Source organism: Acomys minous, assembly GCF_964271855.1.
Source record: "Acomys minous genome assembly, chromosome: 5".
Classification (NCBI taxonomy): domain Eukaryota; kingdom Metazoa; phylum Chordata; class Mammalia; order Rodentia; family Muridae; genus Acomys; species Acomys minous.
In genome coordinates this window covers 82,375,370-82,391,654 of record NC_140494.1, presented here as the reverse complement: position 1 = coordinate 82,391,654, position 16,285 = coordinate 82,375,370, and positions in this window count along the sequence as shown.

Sequence of the window (16,285 nt, the reverse complement as noted above, 5' to 3'; positions counted from 1 at the left end):
CAGTTCCTTTAGTGTTGTAAGGTGGCACTGTTGCCTCATGTCTGTCTGGCTTCCCTCTCAATAAGACATACTTAGCCACTATTCCCAGATCACTTGATGACTTCCTGTATTTGATGTCTCCTAGAGCCCAGTGGACACCCTGATCCATACCCCTGGGCCATGCTTGGATGTTACATGGAGCTGGTTCTGAGAGCTCTCATGGTCATCCAGCATAGGTGCTTCTCTTGCTGAGAGTTAGCTGGCTTTGCCATTTATTTCCCTGATGGTCTGATCTGAGGTGGGTTCTGTGGCCAGTACTCTTTTGTCCAGTTGTCCATAAAGACCTGAACAGGAAAACATACCATCCACATAAACAAGTGGAAAATTACATGGTGTGGAGTAGTTTGGGCATATAATCTAAAGAACTCATCAGGTCACTGATGGTGTCTTCCTGGGCCACATAATGGCTGTTGAGTGTGATCTCATTGGGCTCTGCTCTCAGTGGAGGTGTGAGGGGGGGTCAGCCAGAGGTTAAGCTGGAAGATGACCTTGCTCTCTAGCTTCTGGCCTCCTGCCCAGCCTTCTGACATGGTAAGAAAAGGCTGAAGTCTTCATGCCTGATGTGGCATCTCTGCTTTGTACAATAGGAGCTAATGCGCTAATCAGTGGAACTGGCTCATAGGCCATATGCAAATTTCAGTTTCCAGTCTAGGTCTGTATCTCCTTTAGTAGTGGTGAGCCAGGGGCCCCAGGAGGGCATTAATGTGTACATCACAACATCTCACCCCAAGTGGTAGCAGGAGGTTTCCAGATGACTCATTGCATCACTAAGGTGTGGAAGTAGAGATCAGCTGGCCTGGGAAGAGTTACTTCTCTACACTGCAGCTCATTTCCTTTGTCAGGACTGCTTTGGATTAAGGGTACTTGAGTAACTTTTCAAAGATGTCCACAAGTGCCAGCCATTATGTTCTTATCAGCTATGGACATCTGCATATTTTATGTGCCTCAGTTTCCAAATTTGTAAAGAGAGGGTAAGGGACTCTCAAAGGGACTATTGAGGATGATTGTAGATTCCTTAGCATTAACAAACATTAGCTGCTGTTTCTAATTTCACCCATCATAAAAGCTTTTTATTAGTATGCCAGGGGAAGAAGGGGCAGGGCATTTGAGAGATTGAATGATTTCCTCTAAGAACAAGTCCATAAGATTCAGGGCCTAGGTTAAAAGCCAGGGGGTCTGAGTTGGTCCTCAGAACGCAGGTTAAAAATCAGCTGGCTGGGGCTGGAGAGATGGCTCAGCGGTTAAGAGCACTGCCTGCTCTTCCAGAGGCCCTGAGTTCAATTCCCAGCAACCACATGGTGGCTCACAACCATCTATAATGAGATCTGGTGCCCTCTTCCGGTGTGCAGGTGTACATACAAGCAGAACATTTATGTGTAGTAAATAAATCTTTAAAAAAAAATCAGCTGGCTGTGCACAGTACTCCTAGAGACAAACAGAACCCTGGGGCCCAGCCTAGCCTACTTAGGATGTTCCAGGGTAGTGTGAGACCCTGCCTGAAAATAAGGAGCACATAGTGCCTGAGGAACAACACCAAAAGATGTTCTCTGACCTCCATACACATTGGAAAGAGATAGACTTCCAATTGAGTCTTTTACTTAAAACTTTCTTTTGCAGTGCTTTTGAGCCCAACCTGGTCTATAAAGTGAGTCTAGGACAGCCAGATCTCTGCTACACAGAGAAACTCTGACTTGAAAAAACAAAAAACAAAAAAACAACCAACCAACCAACCAAAAGATACTTCCTCACCTAATTGTGAAAGTGAGATGGGCATCGAGTAAGCATAGCTGTGTGTCATATCTTCACAATATCACATCTGGCTTCTCCAGAGTGGTAGTCAACAAGAGAGCTGACCAAAGCTTTGAATACCTTTCATGACTTGGCCTTGGAGGTTACAGAGTTCTAAGCCACATTCACTGCAAGGTTGCCAGTTTTAATCCCCAATAGCAGGATGCACAATTACATTTGAATGGCATATATTTTTAGGTGTGCTTTACCAGATACAGAATGTATTATAGTACAGTTTATGGCTCTTTATCTCTAATTCTAATTTAGCTGGGTATCATATATTCTACTTGGCAACTATGGTTGAAAATGAGCCACTTAATCTAACCCACCATTCAAGGGAGGGAGTTAGTTAACATATGCCGGTGAGTTCTTACATAGACAAGGCTGGATTGACACTGTCTATGTATCCCACTATGGCCTGGAAGTTACTGTCATCCTGCCTACACTTCCATTGCTGAGATAACAGGCATGTGCCACCACACCCAGCTCTAGTTTCTTCTGGTGAAAGGGATACTAAAGAGTTGGTGGCTTTCTTTATTATCCTCATTACTATGTTGTGTGTTAGCACAGAATATCAGTATTTTAACATTTTCCTATGTAGGTGCACATAGTTGCTTTTGAGACTGTCTCATGTAGCTCAAGCAGCCGGTAAACTGAGGACAACTGAGGATTACCTTGGTCTTCCTATTTTCCTGCCTCCATCTCCTGAGTGCTGGGATTACAGGTATGTACCACGATACTCTGGAGATCCAACACAGGGCTTTGTACATACTAGGCAAGCACCCACAAACACATATACTCCCAGTTCCCATGTCTATTATTATATCTTCCTTACCTCTCTTTCACTGCCTTCTTGTTTCCCTTTATCTGTCACACAGACACCACCACTTCTATGCCTATGTCTTTCATTTTGTACATTTTCTTTAATTTTTAAATTTGTTTTTTTTTAAGATAGAATCTTGCAGTGAGTGGTGGCACATGCCTGTATTCCCAGCACTCAGGAGGTATAGGCAGGCAGATCTTTTGGAGTTTGCAGCCAGTCTGGTCTACAATGAGAGTCCAGGATAGCAAAGGCTACACAGAAAAATCTTGTCTCAAAAAAAGCAACTTACTATGTAGCCCTAGCTGTCTTGGAACTATCTAAGACATCAGAGATACAAGAAAAAGAGAAATGTGAAATATGGAGGCAAACATTAGAGTAAAAGTTACAAAAATTTATAAATCTGAGTGAGGAAAATACTAAGATAGCAGAGAGAAGAAGGAAGAGGTAGAGAGAGGACATGGCCATGAGGACTGATGTGGTGGAGCAGAGGCAACCCAGGCTGGTCCAACATGGCCAGTAATTTGAAGTGTGTGGCTGGGAAGTAGTCACACTAGTTTAGGGGGTTATAATAGATCAGTATCTGTCCAATTATAGTGCCTAAAACTTAATAAATTTAAAAGTTCTCTGTCTTGTTACTTCGGAGCTAGAGCAGGTGACTAGAAAAGGCCTCCCAAATGATATCTTTTCTTTTTGGAAAAGTTCATTTAGCCCTGGCATCTGTGGAGAAGTGTGTGGAGCCCTAACAGGACCAAGCAGTCTCACTGGGACTAGCAGGGTCATCTTCCTCATCATCTTGGCACTGATAGAAAGTTACACATGATCTCTTGGGATTCCTTGGATAACCATGTTAAGCTGGTGACTATTCCTGTTGTACAGGTGATCATAAAAAGTTCTACAGTGACATGGGCAGAAGTGATTGAGGATGATATCTAATTCTCCATTTAAGAGTTTGATCTACTCTACACAAATGCCTTGGGACACTACAGAATGTTCTGTAAGATGTCTCACGTTCATGGTGTTATGATAACTGGCTATAGGTTCCTGCTACTTGTTGCATCTGAGAGGAGGGAGAGCTCTTGGAGGATCTCAGGTCCAAGGCGCAGTGTTGTCTCAAACATTCAGCAGCCTTGTGATGCATGGTGGCTAGGACTGTATGGCTCCATCTCATTGCCCTTTGCACAGACTGATTTTGGGGTCCCTGCTATCATCAGGAGCCTGTCAGCCTCACATGAAAGCTTTGGAACAGCCAAACCAAATGTTCAATGATTGCCCCTAATTAGTGAGACATTCGAAAATGCAGACAACCTAAGCAAATAGGTTAATACTCATACTCTTCAATTTAGACTTGGAAACTCTTTTTGTGTGTTTATTCAGTCCATCTTTTTAAATCTATTTATATACTGTATTTTGATTTATTTCCAAACACTTAATAACTTAAAATATATTATATAATATGTAATATATATTCCTAAGTGGCCATTAATTGATAACTACATCTAAGAAAATGAACATCCTCTAATGTGAGTGTATATTCAGTGTCTCCTATTGGCCCCACCTTCCTTCCACAGGTGTTCAGGTTTCACCTTTTAGTGTGGAGAAGTTCTCCCTGAAGAGCAGTTAGTGATCCTGGAGTCAGTTTTACATTGTGGGTTCCTGGTTTAAAGACTACATTTTCTCAATCTCTGACCTATCTATATGAGTTTGGTCATATGACCTTTTCTATCTGGTGTGAAAGCATTGGGTGTTCTTTCTGGGAGGTCTTCTGCTATAACCTGAGTATGGTGGCTGGAGCTCTGGAAGCCAGTTTAGCCCTGGGGATTAGAATCACCTTCCAGAGATAACAAAGGCAAGGACAGAAAAAGAATTCATGGTATGACCAGCAGGAGCTCTGCCTCCTCCATTACCTCTTTAATACTGTTTGCTGGACCATTTTCTTTTACAGGCAACCAAACTTAACACCAGTTAGAAAGGAGAGGGGTTGCAGACTTTCATAACCTTGGGTGTGCCTGAAACAGATTGTTTTTGTTTTTTTCTGAGAGGTGCTTTAGGCTCCTTTTCTCCAGGTGCAGATCTTGGTCAATGCTCCATGAGGATTTGATGGGGGATAATAAATCATTGACCCCCTAATCTTCCATTTTGTTGAGTGAATCTTGGCAGCCAGGGAACATTCCTAGAAGATTCTTGTGGCTCTGTGGGTGGGAAATGAAGGCAGTACAACTGGACACCAGGAGACATGCCTGAGAGGTGTCCAAGCAGGAGCAGATGGCAATGACCTGAAGTGACCTCCAATTGGGCTGTGAAAGGCCTGGGAGACAACACACAAAAGCCATCTTTTAGCAGGATTGGGAAGGACCAGGACCAGCTCACCAAAGGTCAGGCCCTCCAGGAGAGGAAGGGAGCTTAGCCATTCCATGTTCCTCAGATGACCCAGGGGAGGTTTGTGGGTGTGGAAAATTCCAGCTGGAGTGTCATGGCTGAGTGGCTACTCTACATGTACTCCCATCAACCACTTGGCTTGGGTCCAGGAGCCAAATTGTTCAAAAGATCAGAACTGGCTGGCTCATCCTGCCCAGACAGTAATGGAGCAGTACCCTGGGTGGAGCAATTTTAGCTATTCTGGATGTGGGATCTAGTTGTTTTCATTCTCCTCCTCCTCTTCTTCCTCCCTCTCTTTCTACTCTTTTCCTCCATTTCTTCTTCCCTTCTCTTCTTTTCCTCTTCCTACTGATCTGCTTTATTTTGGTTTTTCAAAACAGGGTTTCTCTTTTTTAGTCCTGGCTGTTCTGGACTTGCTTTGTAGACCAGGCTGGCCTCATACTCATAGAGAACCACCTGCCTCTGCCTCCCGAATGCTGGGATTAAAGGTGTGTGCCACTGCAGCCACCACCACCTGAAAATGACTCTCTCTCTCTCTCTCTCTCTCTCTCTCTCTCTCTCTCTCTCTCTCTTCCTTCCTTTCTCTTACTTTCTTTTCTTTTCTTATTTTTGTTTATTTTGTTTTTTTTTCTGTTTTTTTGAGATAGGATTTCACTATGTAACCTCAGCTGGCCTGAACCTATGTTGATCAGACTGGACTTGAACTCAGAGATCTGCCTGCCTCTGCCTCTGCCTTCCTTGAGTTTGGTCCTTAACAGCCTGGTGTGGATCCTGAGTCTTGGGATCCAAAGTATATTAGACTGATGAGATCAGAATTTTGATTTTACATGTCACTAAGCATTAAAAATAAACACAAACATATGCATACATGGAGTTGGGCTTTGCTGCAGCTTCTTCCTTTCACTATGATTGTCAGAGGCTGGTGACCACATGTTGGGAAAGGAGAGAGCCATTAATTTCTGTTCAGAGTATCTGGGAAGCCACACACAAACACAAGGGGCCAAATCTTATGTTGTGTGCAGTGCCTCACTCCTTGGACGAACTATTCAAAAATTTTAATTCCATGTCCTCTAGAGATATCTGTCAAGGGACTGGGCTGTGTAGCTCCTCCCAGCATCTGGTTGGTACTTTGGGATTCTGTTTTCTGAATACAATGAAGCCATTTTCATGGGTTATTGCCTAATAGTGTACTTCCCATACATGGTCTACATGGTCTGTGCTAGCTCCTCACAGTCTTTCTGACAGTGTCCTTGGATATCCTTGGAGACCTGGGAAAAGAAGGCCCAGCTGGGACAGAGCCTAACTCTCTGCAAAGTACTAGGTTTCCCAGCTTTTGGGGGCAGGGCAGTGTCTTAGGACCTTCCTCTCATTTTGCTGGGTGTCTCTGCTATATTCACAGTTTAAATTTGGTATACATATTTCCTCAATGCCCCCATAGATACTGAGAGATTATGCCATCCTGGCTCATGTGAGGAAGCACTTCTAGGTAAACTATGCCTTAACCCAGGATTAAAGGGTGTGTTGACTGCTGACTTTTAGAGGTGACTTTGGTGGTAATCAGAACTAACGATGTGAAAGAGCCCTAATCACATAAAGATCAGCACAGCAGATGAGGCCCCCAGGGGATGGCCATGGCTAGGTAGAGTGGTTTGTAAGGACCAGCCATTCAGTACTATAGACAGAGAACAGGTAGCACTTGGTCATCATGTTGCATTATTTCTGCTCCCTCCTCAACTATTGAGGACAGAGGTTCTGTTTGTTCTCCATTCAGTTTAGCAAATAGAACTGAGTTGTGTGCTGGAATTGCTGGAGACACCGATGGCAGAAAATAAGCAAATACATCTATGCTTATGCTGGTTATCCAGGCCCAGGAGGCCATCAGTCCCTCAAACGCAGTGCAAAGAAAAAGAGCAAAGTCAGTGTGACTTCTGGAGGCAGTCAGTCTTTAGAGTTATATTAACAATCTCTTGCCTTTGACCTTTAACCTGTTTCTTACTGGGAAAGGAAGAGTTTATCAAAAGTTGTAATGAACTTTGTGGGTTTCTGTGCCTGCTGGAAAGAGTTGGCTTGAGGATCGTGTGTAATTTGGCAGCCAGCATCTTGGAAATTCCTCATTTATGTAATGTCTGGGTTGATTATTTTGGGGAGGAGGTTGATTTCTGGAGAAGAATTTTTTAAAACTTGAAACTTTGATGAGCATGGTACAAACATTGGCAATTTTGTCTGCCAAGTTTTTGAGAACATAATTAATTGCAAGCAGTTTGAGGTATGTTACTGTGATAAAATACCACCGAGGAAGGAAGTTTTTGGTCTATGACTTCAGCATCAGAGGACTTAGGAAGTGTCACTCGTCCTGATTTGTTGTCTGCAACATACAAACATACCCCTTCTCTCTCTCTCTCTCTCTCTCTCTCTCTCTCTCTCTCTCTCTCTCTCTCTCTCTCTCTCTCTCTCTGGCCCACACCTCTCTCTATACAGCTCTCCTTGGCAGATGTTTCATAACTCACATCTCCAACATTTTGGAGTCTCCACTACAACCATTCACAGCTTCATGCAATGGCCTCTCATGAACTTTTTGCAGGGAATCCAGTTCTGCCACAGAATCCCTGGCCTCAGCAGCCAGTAGAAAGGGGAAGAACCTATGACCTCCATTACTCTTGCATCTTTCAAGCCTTCAAAGCCAGTACCAATTTTTTCTGCCAGATAGAATGGATCCTTATCCCCTAGATAACTTATGTAGCAGCTTTGTAAGCTACAGCTATTGCTGTTTAGGAGCAAGAAATCCCATAGAGCTGACTCCATTCTCAAATCTTAAGCTTGGTCTAGTAAGGCCTGACCCTTCAGTTACCCTTGCAATTGTGCTACTGCTGAGCACATGGTGCTCTCCTAACAGTGCTTATATCTTTTTAAAATTTTATTTTATTAATTTATTCATATTACATCTCAATGGTTATCCCCTCCCTTGTATCCTCCCATTCCTCCCTCCCTCCCATTTTCCCCTTATTCCCCTCCCATATTACTGTTCCTGAGGGGGATTACCTCCCCCTTTGTATGCTCATAGGGTATCAAGTCTCTTCTTGGTAACCTGCTGTCCTTCCTCTGAGTGCCACCAGGTCTCCCCCTCCTGGAAACATGGTCAAAGGTGAGGCACCAGAGTATGTGAGAAAGTCATATCCCACTCTCCACTCTACTGTGGAGAATGTTCTGCCCATTGGTTAGATCTGGGTAGGGGTTTAAAGTTTTATGGCCTATATTATCCTTGGCTTGTGCCTTAGTTTGAGTGGGACCCCTGGGCACAAATCTGCCTATCATAATGTTCTATTTGTAGGTTTCTAGGACCCTCTGGATCCTTCTACTTTGCCATTCTCCCATGCTTCTCTCATCTAGAGTCCGAAGATGATGTCCTTTCCTCTGTCTCAGTTCCCTGGTAAGTGAAGGCTTTCATGGGACATGCCCCTTGGGCTAATATGCAAATATAAGTGAGTATATACCATTTGAGTCTTTTTGCTTCTGGCTTAACTCACTCAATGTGATCATTTCTAGCTCAATCCATTTATCCACAAACTTTGGAAATTCCTTGTTTTTAATAGCTGAGTAGTATTCCATAGTATATATGTACCACAGTTTCTTTATCCATTCTTCTACTGATGGACACTTAGGCTGTTTCCATGTTCTGGCTATTATGAATAAGGCTGCTATGAACATGGTTGAGCAAATTTTCTTGCTGTGTGCTGGAGCATCTTCTGGGCATATTCCAAGGAGTAGAATAGCTGGGTCTTGAGGAAACCCTATTCCCATTTTTCTGAGATAGATTTCAAAAGTGGCTGTACTAGTTTGCATTCCCACCAGCAATGAAGGAGTGTTCCTCTCTCCCCACATCCTCGCCAGCATGTGGTGTCACTTGAATTTTTTATCTTAGCCATTCTGATGGGTGTAAGATGGAATCTCAGAGTTGTTTTGATTTGCATTTCCCTGATGATTAAGGAGGTTGAGCATTTCTTTAAGTGTTTCCCAGCCTTTTGATATTCCTCTGTTGAGAATTCTGTTTAGTTCCAAGCCCTATTTCTCAATTGGGTTATTTGGTTTGGTGGTGTTTAATTTCTTGAGCTCTTTATATATTTTGGATATTAGACCTTTGTCAGATGTAGGGTTGGTGAAGATCTTAGTCTGTAGGCTGTTGCTTTGTTCTTTTGACAGTGTCTCCTGCCTTACAGAAGCTTCTCAGCCTCATGAGGTCCCATTTATTAATTGTTGACATTAATGCCTGGGCTGTTGGTGTTCTGTTCAGGAAGTTGTCTCCTGTGCCAATATGTTCCAGGCTCTTCCCCACTTTTTCTTCTAAGCGACTTAGTGTCTCTGGTTTTATGTTGAGGTCTTTAATCCACTTGGATTTGAGTTTTGTAGAAGGTGACAAATATGGGTCCAGTTGCATTTTTTTACACATAGACATCCAGTTAGACCAGCACCATTTGTTGAAGATGCTATCCTTTTTCCATTGAATGGATTTGGCTTCTTTGTCGAAAATCAAATGACCATCTGTGTGTGGATTCATATCTGCGTCTTTGATTCGATTCCACTGATCAACCAGCCTGTTGCTGTGCCAGTATCATGCTGTTTTAATTACTATTGCTTTATAGTACAGTTTGAGATCAGGTATGGAGACTCCTCCGGAGCACCTTTTATTGTACAAGATTGTTTTAGCTATTCTGGGTTTTTTGTTTTTCCATATGAAGTTCAGAATTGAACTTTCAATGTCTTTAAAAATTGTGTAGGTATTTTGATAGGGATTGCATTGAATCTGTAGATTGCTTTTGGTAGGATGGCCATTTTTATTATGTTAATTCTCCCGATCCATGAGCAAGGAAGATCCTTTCATCTCTTCATGTCATCTTCAATCTCTTTCTTCAGAGTTTTGAAATTTTTTTTCAAACAAGTCATTCACTTGTTTAGTTAGAGTAACTCCTAAATATTTTATATTGCTTGTGGCTAATGTGAAGAGTGTGGTTTTCCTAATTTCTTCCTCTGCAAGCTTGTCTTTTGTGTATAGGAAGGCTATAGACTTTTTTGAGTTAATTTTGTATCCAGCCAATTTGCTGAAGGTGATTATCAGCTATAGGAGTTCTCTGGTGGAATTTTGAGGGTCACTTATGTAGACTATCATATCATCTGCAAATAGGGATAATTTGACTTCCTCCTTTCCCATTTGGATACCCTTGATCTCCTTTTGTTTTCTTATTGCTCTGGCTAGAACTTCGAGTACTATATTGAAGAGACATGGAGAAAGTGATCAGCCTTGCCTTGTTCCTGATTTTAGAGGAATTTCCTTGAGTATCTCACCATTTACTTTGATTTTGGCTATTGCCTTGCTGTATATAGCCTTTATTATGTTGAGTAAAGTGCCTTGTATCCCTGATCTCTCTAAAACTTTAAACATGAATGGGTGTTGGATTTTATCAAATGCTTTCTCTGCATCTAAAGAGATGATCATGTGGTTTTTTATTTTCAGTTTGTTTATATGGTGGATTACATTGATGGATTTCCATATGTTAAACCATCCCTGCATGTCTGGAATGAAGCCTAATTGGTCATGAAGAATGATATCGTTGATGTGTTCCTGTATTCTTTTTGGAAGTATTTTATTTAGTATTTTTGCATCGATGTTCATAAGAGAAATTGGTCTGAAATTCTCTTTCTTTGTTGAGTCTTTGTGAGGTTTAGGTATCAATGAGACTATGGCCTCCTAGAATGAATTTGGTAATTTTCCATCCCTTTCTATCTTTTGGAGTAGCTTGAAGAGTATCGGTATTAGCTCGCCCTTGAAGGTCTGGTAGAATTCTGCACTGAAACCATCTGACCCTGGGCTTTTTTTGGTTGGGAGATTATCAATAATTGCTTCTATTTCTGTAGGGGAAGTGGGACTATTTAGCTTGGTTATCTATTCTTCACTCAACTTTGGCAAGTGAAATTGATCAAGAAAATCGTCCATTTCCCTTAGATTTTCAAATGTTGCGGCATATATGCCTTCAAGTAGGATCTTATTATTCTTTGTATTTCTTCAGTGTCTGTTGTTATGTCTCCCTTTTCATTTCTGATTTTGTTGATTTCAATACTGTCTCTCTGCCTTTTAGTTAGTTTGGCTAATGGTCTGTCTATCTTGTTGACTTTCTCGAAGAACCAGCTCTTGGTTTTGTTGATTCTTTGGACTGTTTTCTTAGTTTCTAATTTGTTAATTTCAGCCCTAAGTTTGATTATTTCCAGATATCTACTCCTTTTTGGGGTTTCTGCTTCTTTTTTTTTTCTAGGGCTTCCAATTGTGTCATTAAGGTGCTTATGTGCGATGCTTCCAATTTCTTTTTAAAGTCACTTAGTGCTATGAGTTTTCCTCTTAGCACTGCTTTCAATGTATCCCACAAATTTGGGTATGTTGTTCTGTCGTTTTCATTGAATTTCAGAAACTCCTTGATTTCTTTCTTTATTTCTTCCCTGGCCCAGGTGTCATTTAGCAGAGAGTTGTTTAGTTTCCACATATGTGTAGGCTTTTTGTTATTTCTGTTGTTGTTGAATTGCAGCCTAAGCCCATGATGATCTGATAGGATACAAGGTATTATTTCAATCTTCTTGTATCTGTTGAGGCTTTCTTTGTGAACTACGATGTAATCAATTTTGGAGAAGGTTCCATGGGGTGCAGAGAAGAAGGTTTATTCTTTCATGTTTGGGTGCAAGGTTCTATAGATATCTGATAGATCCATTTGACCCATGGCAATGGTTAATGATGTTATTTCTCAGCTTAGTTTCTGTTTCAATGACTTGTCCTTCAGTGAGAGTGGGGTATTGAAGTCTCCCACTATTATTGTGTGGGGATCGATGTGTGTTTTAAGCCCTTTTAGCAGATCTTTTACAAATGTGGGTGCCCTTGTATTGGGAGCATAGATGTTCAGAATTGTGATGTCATCTTGGTTGACTTTACCTTTGATGAGTATGAAGTGCCTGTCTTCATCCCTTTTGATTAATTTTGGTTGAAAGTCTAATTTGTTTGATATTAAAATGGCTATGCCTGCTTGCTTCTTGTGACCATTTGCTTATAATATTTTTCCAACCTTTTATCCTGAGGTAATACCTATCATTATGGGTGAGATGTATATCTTTAATGCAGAAGAATGTTGAATCTTTTTTATGCACCCAATCAGTTAGTCTGTGTCTTTTTATTGGAGAATTGAAACCATTGATTTTGAGAAATATTAATGACCAGTGACTGTTAAGAGTCTTAATTTTGATGTTGGTTCCAGTCGAGCATTTGTGTAGTTGTGTTTTTGCCATGGTATAGTTATCTATTTGTGGATAGGTACTGTTTGAATTTGGTTTTGTCATGGAATATTTTGTTTTCTCCATCAATGTTTATTGATAGTTTTTCTGGGTAAAGTAGTCTGGCCTGGCATCTGTGGTCTCTTAGGGTTTGCAGGATCTCTGTCCAGGCCCTTCTGGCTTTGATGGTCTCTGCTGAGAAGTCGGGTGTAATTCTGATAGGTTTGCCATTAAATGTTATTTGGCCCTTTTCCCTTGCAGCTTTTAATATTTTTTCTTTGTTCTGTATGTTTTTTGTTTTGATTATTATGTGACGGGCAGTTTTTCTTTTCTAGTAAATTCTATTTGGTGTTCTTTATGCCTCTTGTATGTTTATAGGCATCTCTTTCTTTAGATTGGGGAAATTTTCTATGATTTTGTTGAGAATAGTTTCTGGGCCTTGGAACCTGATATCTTCTCTTTCTTCAATGGCTATTATCCTCAGATTTCTTCTTTTCATAGTATCAGGAGTTTTCCAGATTTGGCATTTTCTTTAATGGTTGCTTCAAGATCTGTGATTGTATCTTCTAGACCTGTGATTTGTTCTTCCATCTCTTGGATTCTGTTAGAAAAGCTCAGCACTGTGTCTTTCGACTTCTTCTCTGAGGTCTCACGTTCTTGTTTTTTTTCTGTGTGTGTGTTTATCATTGAATCCATTTTCATCTTCATATCTTGAACAGATTTTTTAATTTCTTTCATCTGATTTTTTGTATATTTTTGAGTTTCTTCCATTGTCACTTTATAGGTCTTCAGATCTTGAACCGTTTTATTTATTTCTTTCATCTGGTTATTTACAATTTCCTGAAATGTTTCCAGTTCTACTCTGTGTGCTTCTTTTATGTCTTGCACCTGCTTGGGTACGTCTTCCTGCATCTGATTTTGAATTTTATTTGTTTCCTCTATTATTATCCTCTTTACCAAGGATTTGAGTTCATTTTCTTTTGTTTCTGTTGTATTGAGTTCTCTGGGTTGTTTTCTTTGGGATAGCTGGAAACTGGAGACGCCATGTTGTTTTGGGTTTTTTTGTGTATGCTTTTACACTGTCCTTTAGACATCTTGACATCTCTGTTTTTATTGGGTAACTTCCAGAGTTGGGTGGAGGGAATCTGATGATAGATTCACTTGTTTTCTCATGATTTCCGTAGGCTGGAAGCCCTGATACTTCACTGGTATGGATGGCAGGAGGTTAGCCCTGTCATTTTGGGCTCTCACAGCCAGTGATCCTCAGCTCCTTTTTGCTGTGGGTCCTGCAATTGTTCTGGGTCTCTGAATGAGTGTTGGATCAGGCCTGTTCCCCTGCCAAGTCCAGCCAGGGATACTGGGCCCGAACCACGAGACCCATGGCACCATGTGACCCAAATCCTGTCCAGACTCCCCTCTCCTGCAGCAACTCCCACTGTTCACCACACCAATCACCTCCACTGGAAGGCTCTGAGCTGCAAACCTCAGCCACCGCCCCTGGTGCCACTGGTGCTGCTGGTGCCACTGATGCCTCTGGTGCTGCTGGTGACACTGCTGTCTCTGCCACTGCTGCTCTGATCCGAGAAAATCCGTGCTCCTCCCATGTTCAGGGGCAAGCAGGTCCTCCACACCCTGGTCCCTCCAAACCATGGAGCACTCCTGCTGCCTTAGTGTGGGGACCTTGGTGTTCCTGTCTCAGAAATCTGTGCAATTCCCTGAATTGTTCACTGAAGCTTCCAAACATGGTCCACACTGCTCACCACCATCTTGTATCTCCTCCATTTTTCTATTGAATAGATTTGTCTTTTTTGCCAAAAATCAAGTGTCTGTATGTGTATGTATTTATTTCTGGGTTTACGATTCAATTCCATTGCTTAACCATCCTTTTGCTATGCCAGTATGTTTTAATTACTGTTGCTCTATAGGACAGCTTGAGATCAGGTATGGAGATTCCTCCAGAGAATCTTTAATTTTACAGAATGTTTTATGTATTGTGGGTTTATTGTTTCACTATATGAAGTTGAGAATTGACCTTTCCATTTCGTTAAAAAATGTGTAGGTATTTTGATAGTGATTATATTGAATCTGTAAATTGCTTTTGGTAAGAAGGCTGTTTTTGTTATGTTAATTCTACTGATCCATGAACAAGGGAGATCTTTCCATCTTCTGATGTCATCTTCAATCTCCTTCTTCGGAGATTTGAAGTGTTTTTCAAACAAGCATTTCAATTGCTTGGTTAGAGTAACTCCTAGATATTTTATGTTGAGTGGCTATAGTGAATGGTTTAGTTTCCGTGATTTTTTCCTCTGCATGATTGTCATTTGTATATAGGAAGGCTACTGACTTTTTTGAGTTAATTTTGTATCCAGCCATTTTTCTGAAGATGTTTATCAGCTGTAGGAGTTCTGATGGAATTTTTCGAGGTCACTTAGGCTGTTTCCATGTTCTGGAATATTTTGAATATTTTGGAGTATTTTGAATAAGGCTGCTATGAACATGGTTGAGCAAATTTTCTTGTTGTGTGATGGAGCATCTTTTAGGTATACGGAAATTGTTGATTTTCTTGATGAACCAGCTCCAGGTTTTTGTTGACTCTTTGAATTCTTCTCTTTGTGTCTAATTTATTGACTTCAGCCTTGGGTTTGATTATTTCCAGATATATACTCCTCTTGGGTGTTTCTGCCTCTTTTTTCTATGGTATCCAGATGTGTCATTAAGATCCTTATATGGGATGCTTCCAGTTTTTTTTTTTATAAAGGCACTTAATGCTATGAATTTTCCTCTTTCCTCTTTCCTGCTTTCAACATGTCCCAGAAAATTTGGGATGTTTTTCCTTCATTTTCATTGAATTTCAGGAAGTCTTTAATTTCTTTCCTTATTGCTTCCTTTACCCAGGTGTCATTAAGTAGAGAGTTGTTTAGTTTCCATGTATGTGTAGGCTTCTTTTTATTTCTGTTGTTGTTGAAGTCCAGATTAATACTATAGTGATCTGATAGGATACAAGGTATTATTTCGATCTTCATGAATCTGCTAAGGCTTGCTTTGTGACGTACTATGTGATCAATTTTGGAGAAGGTTCCATGGGGTGCTAAGAATAAGGCATACTCCTTTGTGTTTGGGTGAAAAGTTCTGTAGATATCTGTTAGATTCATTTGATTCATGATGTTGGTTAATGCCATTATTTCCAGTTTAGTTTCTGTTTCAAAGATCTCTCCTTTGGTGAAAGTGTGGTGTTGAAGACTCACACTATTAATGTGCAGGGTTCAATGTGTGGCTTAAGCTTTGTTAAAAGTTCTTTTACAAATGTGGGTGCCCTTGTACTGGGAGCATGGATGTTCAGAATTGTGAAGTCATCTTGGTTGACTTTACCTTTGATGACTATGAAGTGTCCTTCCTCACCCCTTTTGATTAATTTTGGTTGAAAGTCTATTTTATTACATACTAAAATATCTACATCAGCTTGTTTCTTGTCTTAGATTCCTTGAAATATAGTTTTCCAGCCTTTTACCCTGAGGTAATGTCTATCCTTGTGGCTGAGATGTGTTTCTTGAATGCAGATGAATGTTGGATCTTGTTTATGCATCCATTCTGCTACTCTGTCTTTTTATTGGAGAATTGAGACCATCAATGTTGAGAGATATTAATGACCAGTGACTGTTAAGTCTCTTAATTTTTATGTTGTTGTTGGTTTTTTGTTTTTGTTTTTGTTTTGTTTTTTACCAAGGGTAGCTGAATTGCAGAAGCCAGGCCCAGGACACCTCCAGGGGCTTGTCTCCAGGTCAGCTCTGATATGTAACTTTTTCAAAGAGCTAGCTTTTGGCACCTTTTGTACAGTTTACTCTGGATGTATCCCTGCAAGGAAGCATCCTTTTAACATGTTTTTGGGGTCTGGTGGATTGCTGCCAGCAGGGAATTTGCTCAACCTATTTCTGAGCATGAAACTTGCCTTGAGAGAGT